This window comes from Petaurus breviceps, unplaced genomic scaffold (assembly GCF_028583685.1).
Source record: "Petaurus breviceps papuanus isolate PSGF00001 unplaced genomic scaffold, PetGlider_PUasm1.0 90750, whole genome shotgun sequence".
NCBI classification, from domain to species: domain Eukaryota; kingdom Metazoa; phylum Chordata; class Mammalia; order Diprotodontia; family Petauridae; genus Petaurus; species Petaurus breviceps.
The window spans coordinates 5,080,607-5,090,507 of record NW_027187335.1 but is presented as its reverse complement, the minus strand read 5'-3'; the positions used below and the strand labels follow the sequence as shown (position 1 = coordinate 5,090,507).

At 37.2% G+C, this 9,901-nt stretch overlaps 1 long non-coding RNA gene across 1 annotated transcript; it reads right to left on the bottom strand.

Annotated features, from left to right (window-relative positions):
* Positions 1-1,237: 1,237 nt before the first annotated feature.
* Positions 1,238-2,423, bottom strand: LOC138145770 (uncharacterized). The gene is made up of 2 exons (XR_011164308.1): positions 2,039-2,423; positions 1,238-1,823 (listed from the first exon to the last, which is right to left on the bottom strand). It is a non-coding gene; the product is annotated as an uncharacterized lncRNA (long non-coding RNA).
* Positions 2,424-9,901: the final 7,478 nt, after the last annotated feature.

Here is a 9,901-nt window from a genome sequence, read left to right as displayed (position 1 = left end):
CTGGGCCAAGATTCACTTTTCAACATAAACTCCTTTGAACATTGGAAAATAGTCTGAAAGAAATTAGGCATAGAATGACATTTAACAGCATATACCATATATATATATAAGAAATGGATACACATATAGAAGAACTAGAAACACTCTTTAATAGATAATGAGAAAAGGAAATGAACAGGCATTTCTCCAGTAAAGAAGTCCAAGCTGTCAACCAGCATATAAAAAAATAAAATGCTCCAAATCTCTAATAGCTGAAGAAATGTAAATTAAAATGATCCTGAAGTTCTATCTCATACCTATTATATTACCAAAGAAGACAAAAGAGGAAAATGACAATTGTTGAAAGAACTCTGAGAGGAAACATACACTAATGTACTATTGGTAGAGCTGTGGATTGGCTCAACCATTATGGAAATCAATTTGTAACTGTACCCAAAAAAGTTACTAAATTTTGACCCAGTGATATCAGTGCTAGACATATAACCCAGAGAGATTAAAGACAGAGAGAACAATCCCATATGTGTAAAAATGTTTATAGTAGTACTTTTTGTTTTAGAGAAGAACTAAAAACAAAACAAGTTCCTGTCAATTGAGGAATAGCTGAAAAAAATGGTGGTTTATGCAAGTAATGGAATATTATTGCACTACAAGAAAGGAACAGATTCAAAGAAAACCAGAAAGATTTTTATGAAATATTTCAGAGAGAAAAGAGTAAAAAATAGGAGAACTATGCATTTAACAAGTATGGCATCATAAAGGAAAACTTTTAGAGACTAAAGAACTCTGATCAATGCAATGACCAATTTCAAATTCAAAAAATTGAAAATGGAACATACTTTCCATCTCGATGTAGTGGTGATAGACTGTAGGTACAGAATGAGGTCTACATTTTCAGATACACCAAATGAAATACAAATTTTGTTTTACTATAGCTCTTTGTTATAAGAGGGTTATTTTTATTCATCTTTTCATCATTTTATTTTTCAGTGTGAGAGGGAGTGGGGAGGAGGTAGTAATAATACTGCAGAAAAAAGAATGAAAGATGTGTCAATGGAACATTTTAAAATTACACAGAAGAAAGAAGTAAATTCAGAAAGGGACATAGACAACCAAAACAATTTTGATGCTATGTTACATATTGTGTATGTATATGTATGTATGTGTATATTTGCATATATACATTTAAAAAACAAACTTGATGCATGTAATGTAATACCAAGCAAAGGCAACTTCCCAGGTTCAAAATACCAGCATAGGTGCTCTCTATTTTATTCAGTAACAAACCCAGAACAGAGAAGATCAAAACATGACATCATTCAAAATACAGCATTTACTAAGTGTGATTAAATCATCTCCAAGGCCTACCCCACCCCAGGACTTTCCAATCATTCAATCAATTACAAAGTCTCTGTTCCAAATACTTCTCCACCCCTAGGCTATACCTTAATTAAGTCTACCACAAAGCCCCTCTTCTCAAATGGAGATTAGTTTCCAAACATAAGTAAAATACATTCATTTGCTCAACCATAGAACACAAAAAGGTCAAAAGTTCCCCACCCCTGGATCACAATTGAATCTACCCCAGAGTTACATCAAGTTTAAACACAGCACTTAATACCCAAATGGAGGTCTTTTCTTCATCTTGACACGAGGCAAGTTCTCAGCAATCTTAGTTCCTGGAGAGACAAGGCTTAGCAAGGCCATAAGATACATTGCCAGTCCCTTCATGAATTTATCCTCTGTCTGTAGAACAGTCCTAGAACCCCTGAACACATTAGCAAAGCCCTCTCCCAGGATTTCTGTAAACATACAACAAGAAAATCCTTCTTCAGGGCTTCTGAACCAACAGAAAGGCTCCCAGACCCCTGCAACAACAGCACTGTCCTTCACCAGTGGACAGTATTCATTCTGTCTGCCGGACAGTCTCCAGACCCCTGCAACAACAGTACTGTCCCTCACCAGTGGACAGTATTCACTCTCAGTACTGTCCCTCACCAGTGGACAGTATTCACTCTCTGTCTGCAGGACAGTCTCAGGCCTTCTTAACCAAATGCCAGGTTCCAGGACTTCTTCAACAGGACAGTCTTTCACCAGTGGACAAATCTGGCAAAATAACATCAAAACAGACAGACAAAGTACCAGCAAAACAGCCATGTCTCCTCAGTCCTTGGCAGCTCAGGGGGCAGGTCTCAAAAGTCCAGGGCAATTCAAAGCGGCCACCAGCAATCTCTTAGTCTCTCCCTCTCCACGAGGTGCTGCTTCCAAAAAGAACTTCCGCCTCTCTCTTGTCTCTCCAAATCTACATCACCAGCTCCTCCCACTTCAGGACTTTCTTTTCACATCAACAAGCCCATCCCACAGGTGGGATTAACAAACTCTGGGTTTTAATACAATCAATTTGAAAACCAAGCCAATACAGGGGAATCTTTAATTGCCATTACTATCACAATGCAAGATTCATAATTTCACATATAAGGCTCTTTTCTGGCCTTATTTGTACGAAATTATCTATGCTTTCTAACAATTTTCTAGTTCATAAATATATATGAAAGTAATAATAATAAATGTATAATAAAGAAATAATATATGAAGGTGATAATAAATGTGTATTTATAATAAACAATTTATAATAAATATATATGACTATGAATAATATGAATTACTTTCATATGAAAGTAATAAGCATTTACGTAGCATTTACATAGTATGTTCTAGGAACTATACTAAGAAGCTTACAAATATCTCATTTGATACTCAAAACAGCTCTACAAGTTGGGTGCTATTAGTATCCCCATTTTACAGTTGAGGAGACTGAAGCAAAAAGATACCACCAAACTGGAGATATCTGGAATAACACCTGCTTGAGTCTCCTACTGTCATAGTATTTAGATCTTAATGGGGAGGTTAGGAAACCAAAGTTTCATGGTGCTAATGCTGAAATAGTCCAAGGTAAAAACAAAATTATTGATTGCTAAGTTAAAAAAAAAAGACTAAGAAAAATCTCTATGAGGATTGATGAGATTTTTATCTTTGTTACCTTTGAATACAGAAGAAATTGTTCAATTATGGCATGCATAAACCTGCCTAGGACCTTTGAGTCAAGTGGCAGTTGACTAGTGGGCCACTGGAGACTGTCATAACACTGACTTACATCACACCGCATAATTACACCTAATGTGGGCTGTCTGTTTAAACAAGCTGCTGTCCTCACTCCATTCACCATATGGTACAATCAGCACTGCCATTTGATCCATGTCTAAAAAGTTTCCTCCTTGATCTGTGGAAAATAAATGAAGACGACCTTCTTGAAGCTGAAGAAAATAAATTATTAGCCCTCGGGACTGCAGAAAATAAATAGGGAGGCTTTCTCAGGGCTAAAGAAAATAAATTAACCATAAAAGATGCTATTCCAGGGACAAAGATTTATCATTTTTAAAGCTTTGTGAGAACTAGACTAATATTCCAAAGTTCCAGAGAGGAGCTCTTCATTCCTTTTCAGCAAGACCCTTTCCATATAAAGCTAAGACTTCCCCTCAGAATGTCAAAGAAGCCTTGTGAGTGTCTATGGGCTTGTCACTGGGCCTGGACTTCCAAGAATAAATTACCCACTCTCTTTATAGAAAATTATGCCACTATTCAGTCTCCTTCTTAGGATGCTTTGCATATAAGAAGTAAATTGTACTGTTTCAGCTCCAAGGCTGCTTGTGGTAAGTATATTCAGATTTATCTTCTCTGCTCTATACTAAATCTCCACCTGAAAATGTCTCGGTGTGGTTGGCAATATAGTATTTACAGCTGCCATATGCTTCACCTTGTCAATGACTGCTGAAGGAAGTCAGGGGTTGGTTATAACTTGATGTGATCTGTAATGATATTATAAGTGAGCAGAGAAGGAGGAGGAAGGAAGATGTTTCATGGAGTCTTTAAAGATGCTGAGTGCAAGCAATGATGAGGGAGAAGGCAAGTGCCGATAATTTCAGAGAAAGATGTCAGGTGTTTTTAAATGGCTTCAGAAAACTGTGAAGATGACGACTTTGACATAATACATGGGTTAGACTATATCAAGGTTCTAAACTGTGAACTTATTTTTTTATATTTTGATAACTGAATTTCAATATAATTAGTTTCCTTGGTAACCTGCGTGTTTTATTTTATACATCTAAAATATTATTCTGAAGGCATCCATAGACTTGACCAGCATGCCAACAGGTTCCGTGTCCCAATAATGCCTCCACTAGATGGACTCTATAAGGTCCTTTGTTGTATAGAAGAAGGAAGCAGATGGGAAAGCCACAATACAAATGATGAACAATGCATTTAGTTCCTACTTTGTGAATTAGAAACAGACTTTTTTTTTTAAATAGCAAACAAACAAAACAAAACCCCTGAAAACCATGTGGGTCTCCCACATCTTAAAGACTAGAATAGGGACTGGACTTGTGGTTTTTTTGGTATAGGTTACTCCCAAGTGAGGAAATTCCTTTTACCAATATAGGTTGATAGCTTTCCTGCAGTGTATAGGTTAAAGATTTGTCTGGGGGCATAGAGACATTAAGTGAGTTGTCCAGGGCTCATGAAGCCAATATGTGTCAGAGGCCAGATTTGAACCCAAGTTTTTGTGGCTTCGAGGATAACTCTAAATTTGCTATATCACTGAAAAAATTATGGTATATCAATTTATTGAAATATTATCATAGCATAAGAAATGACAAATATGAGAAATTCTGATAATTTATTATTATTCATGCAAACAAATGCAGTGTAAAGTAAACAGAGCCACAAGAATAATATATGCAATGAAAACTACAGTGTAAGGGAAAGCAACAATTAAAGCTGCCCAAATTCATATCAGTACAATAGCCAATCTTAGTTTTAGACAGCTGGGTGACACAGTGGAGTGAGTTCCAGACTTGGAGTGAGGATAACCTGAGTTCAAATCCAGCCATACACACTTGCTAGTTATGTCACCAAGGAAAGTCACTTATCTTCTGTTTGTCTAAGTTTCCTCACCTGGAAAATAGGGACAATAATAGCATTTACCTCACATGGTTGTTGTGAGGATAAAATGAGATAATATTTAATATAAATACATATTTAATATACTTATTCCCTTCCCTTGTACTCCAGAATTCATTGGAAATTCCATGACGATAGCCTCCTTAATAAGGCCTTTACTCAAGAGAATTAATTAGAGCAGACTACAATTTCCATATCATAAGAGCAACATATCTGTCTATAATGCTTTTGGGCAGTGTCTCTCAAACCTCTAGGTCCCAGGACTCCTTTCTAGTTCTAAAAATTATTGAGGACCTCCAAGATATTTTGTTTTGTTTGTGTGGGTAATATCTACAAATATTTGCCATATTAGAAAGTAAAACATCTTGGTATTATCATGAAAATAGTTTTTGTTTTCTTTATCTTGAAGACCCCCTGAAAGGGTCCCAGGGACGCCTGAGGGTCCCAGGATTATGCTCCAGGAATCACTGATATAATGTTAACACATCATTTTTCCTCACTCAAAGCCTGAGAGGTGGATAGCTCGCTTATTTTCATTACTTTTGAGGTTTACTGCAGAGAAACATCCCATTAAAGTGAACATACAATGATGATGGCAATCACAATAATGATACCACTTTCTATAGCACACTTGAAGGTTTACAAAGAACTCTACATAACTAATTTGATGCTCACCACAACCTTTCGAAGTAGTGTTTATTATCCCCATTTTACAGTTGAAGAAACTGAGGCTAAGAGAGCTTAATTGCCTTGCCCTGGGTCACATAGCTAATGCCTGAGTCAGGATTTGAACTCAGGTCTTCCTGACTCCAAGTCCAGCATATCAAAGTGGTCATCTAAATTAGAGCCCTGCTTCTCTATCCTTCGTCTTTGAGGCATGGCTGATATTACTATCCATCTCACAGAAGCAACAGAGACATAATAACATTATAAGCACATGCCTGCCTAGCTTGGAACTCAGTGAGAGGCTAAGTTATGAGGTCCACTCTTGGGACAGCTTGGTAGCACAATGGTTAGAGCACCAGGCCTAAAATCATTAAGAAGTGACTTCAGATTCGACCTTAGACACTTATGAGCTGAGTGATCCTGGGCAAGTCACTTAACCTCTGTCTCCTCAATTGTAAAATGGGGGTAATTATAGTTCCTACCACCCTGGGTTGTTGTGAAGATCAAATGAGATAATAATTGTGAAGTGTTTAACGCAGCACCTGACACATAGTATGTGCTATAGAAATGTTAGTTATTATGGTGGTTGTTGTCATTATGTAAGTTCCTTGACACTAGGGACTTAATTTGTTTTTTGTCTTTATCTCCCCAGCAATAAGTATGGTTCCTGGTATGTAACAAGTGATCATTAAATACTGGTTGGTTGGCTTGTGTACAAAGATTTTTTTTCTTCCCCACTAAGTATGAATCATGCTGAATCATTCACGTTCTTAACCAACTCCCCTTAAGATCAACAGCACATTAGCACATGTGAATGTAATCCAGAGCTAGGATATGGAAGAGACTTTTCTTTGTGCAGAGTTCATTGGCAAGTCCATGACCTTGATGTCCTCACTTGATGTTCTATTCAACAGAATGCATTTGACCAGGTTCCAATTTCTATATTATAAAACCATCAAAAATGTCAGTAATGATTTAGGATTTATAAAACCCTTTCCTCACCGAAATCCTAAGAGATAGATACTGCAATTATTACCATTACTATTGCATGAACAAGGAAACAGAAAAGTAAAATAACCTTCCTCAGGATGTGCTGCTATAGTAAGAATGAAATTCAGGATTTGAACCCATGACTCTGAATTCTAAATCCATGATATCATATTTCTAAGTGCAAAATAATTTAGGATTTACTGTGCAGTGTCAGAAACAGCCAACCTCACACCTGCCCAAAAGTGTCAAACTCAAAAAGAAATAGGGGTCACTGAACCATACATAAGGGTCTCTGTGGGCTGTCTAGTAACTTAGAAAAACATATACTAACATTTTCTGTGTTTTATTGCGTTTTTATTTATTTTATCAAATATTTCCCAATTGCATTTTAATTTGGTTCTGGCATACTCATGAGTATTGTAAGCTACAAATAGCCCCTGGATCACCTGTTTGACACCTCTGTTCATGCCTATCCAACAAGTCACACACTTACACACACTATTTTTAGGATTTCTTGACAACTAATTTTCACAGATCATCTTTAATAAAGAGTGATATTGATTTAGTCCTGCCTAGTAGTAAATATAAATGGAATCTTGAAATCCCTTTGTCAATCAATCAAGTAGCATTTTACTATTATCAAGGGTAAAGTTATAACTAGGGTAGAATAATTAGGAACTTTTAGGAGGTTCTTCCACTCCAGTAGCTGGATACAATTAGCGTGTTTCCCCGATAATAAGACCTATCCCGAAAATAAGCCCTCCCCTTACTGTGTAAGATTCCTCTAAAATAATCCCTCCCCTGAAAATAAGCCCTATTGAGATTGCTACTGTAGTGAAGGTGATCCCCTGCGCTACACGCTACATTACGGTACCCTCTGTATGCACCGTCACCCCCCCCCCGTGAAACGCACACCGCGCTCCGAGCTGCATCCAATCAGAGCTGCAGCAGTGAGCGCGTCATCCTGTTCTTCCCCAGTGATTTGCTTATTGAATAAAGGTACATTTTTTTGTTCACATTTACCTGTTTATTAAAATTGCTGTCAATGTTCATTAAAATAAGCCCTCCACTGAAAATAAGCCCTCTGGTGTTTTTCTGTCCAAAAAAAAATAATAAGACAGTGTCTTATTATCGGGGAAACACGGTAAGTTTATTACCTGGTTTAAATAGTTAAAAATAGAAGAACAAATAGTTACAAATAGGAAGCTATCTAATGACCTGTTTCCTTCCTCACCTTCCACACAGCCCCATGCCTCCCTGGACCTAGACCTATACTGCACCTGCCTTTTCCCTTCCCCCACCATGCAGTACCCCTTTGAATATTTAAGACATCTCTATCCCTGCCTCACAAGGTCTCTTCCCTATAGGAATATGTCTCGAGGTCTAATTCTCCCTTTGTCAACTGACTTCGTCTTATAAAATTGTTTTGAGAGTGTGTTTCACACTCTTTAACCAAGAACACCTTTGTAAGCTTGTCCTAGGAGCCAAAATTGCTAGTTCTGGCTCTGATCAAGAGTGACCACAACACATTACAAAAAGGAAAGTAAATGAAGAATCCAACTGTAACTGAGAGGTTAGAAGAATGTGTGGCATCACCCTCAAATAAACCATGACTAGGACCTTGAGGATAATACTATAGTTTGGAAGAAATTATGTAGGATATATCCATGAGTAGTCTAGACTTGGTCCCATCAGTAAATCAGGCCACTGTACTCTAAAATGACATTGTCTCATTGTTTATACATCAAATAACAATTAATACATCTGTAATATAACCCCTTTCTGTCTGCTATTCTCTAAATATTGACTTTAAGATAAAACTCTGACTTTTCTCCCTGGAAACTATGCTAGTATTGATTGTACCCGTATGTGTATAATTCATTCATATGCACAGAAATATGTGATAAATAAAATAAAAATCAAGTCTATGTAAGATAAGAACATAAAATAAGGTGACAGTTTTCCATTTTCCCTGAGAATCATTATCCAGAATTCATAGCTGAACAAAAGATATTTTGTTTGCCAGTTTCCATTGGTAAAAAGCAGATTCATCCCTATTCTCTTCCCATCTTTGGGGGCAGTATAATACACAGAATTCCCAATGGCCACATTAACTAAAACCTCTTGAATGGGTTATTCCTTGCCTCGAATATGTTTCTCAGTAAAACATCTTCCTCTGTGGCCTCAAATTGGCAGGAAAGGGATCTTGGATCTTGACAGCTATTCCATGAAAGCACGAGCTGCTCTGGCACATGCCAGCCTGTAAGGGCTTGCGGAAATGGCCCTAGTAACAGACTGTTTTTGTTATTCTGGGATCAACCTAGCTAGTTTCAGAAAGGCTCATTACCAGATCGGAGGCAGAGAGATGATTTTGTTGTTGTCGTTGTTGTCATTGTTGTAATAGCCATTCTCAAAAACCATCTGCTGAGGCAGAGGGGAGTTGCCATCTGCCACCATGTTGTCACACAACTAATAACACAGTGGCATTGAAAGAAAGGGGGTAGGGTGATGCCCTGGTTTGGAGCCACCTCGGTTCAAATGCTGCCTCTACCACTTACTACCTGAATAGCCTTTATGGGTCTCCGTTTCCTAGAATTATAGGATCCTAGGATCCTACTTTAATGAGTGTGTTTCCCATGAAGAGGGGGCATTTATGTTTTGAGAGAAATCTTTTCTTGTTTAATACAAGGGCAAGCAAATACTGCCTTTGAATGAAGACTGGAGTGTTAGAAAATTCCCTAAAGAGGTCAATGTTGGGACAGTTAAATCAAAGTCTCTTAATAGAATATTCAGGCTGGAAGAAGTCATAGAGATCATGGGCTCAATCTCTTCCCTTTTACAGATGAAGAAACCAAGAAACAAAGAGATGATCCTCCTTGTCCAAAGTTACATAACAAGTAAGAGTCAGAATTTGAACTCAAGACTTACAGCATCAAGTCCAAGAAAGAGAAATGCTCTTGCCATTCTCCTACAATTCCTTTTATTTTTTTGATAATGCTTGGTAGTGTTTGGTTAAGTCTGAATTAAAGGGTGATCAGGCAAATATCTAAAAAGGAATCCCCACCATAAAGCACCCAACCTATCCATCCTTTACTTGAAAACCTCCAGTAAGAAAGAATTAATAATAATAATAATAATAATAATAAACATTTATATAGTGCTTACTATGTGCCAGGCATTATGCTAAGTTCTGTATAATTAACTCATTTGAACCTCACAATAATTATTA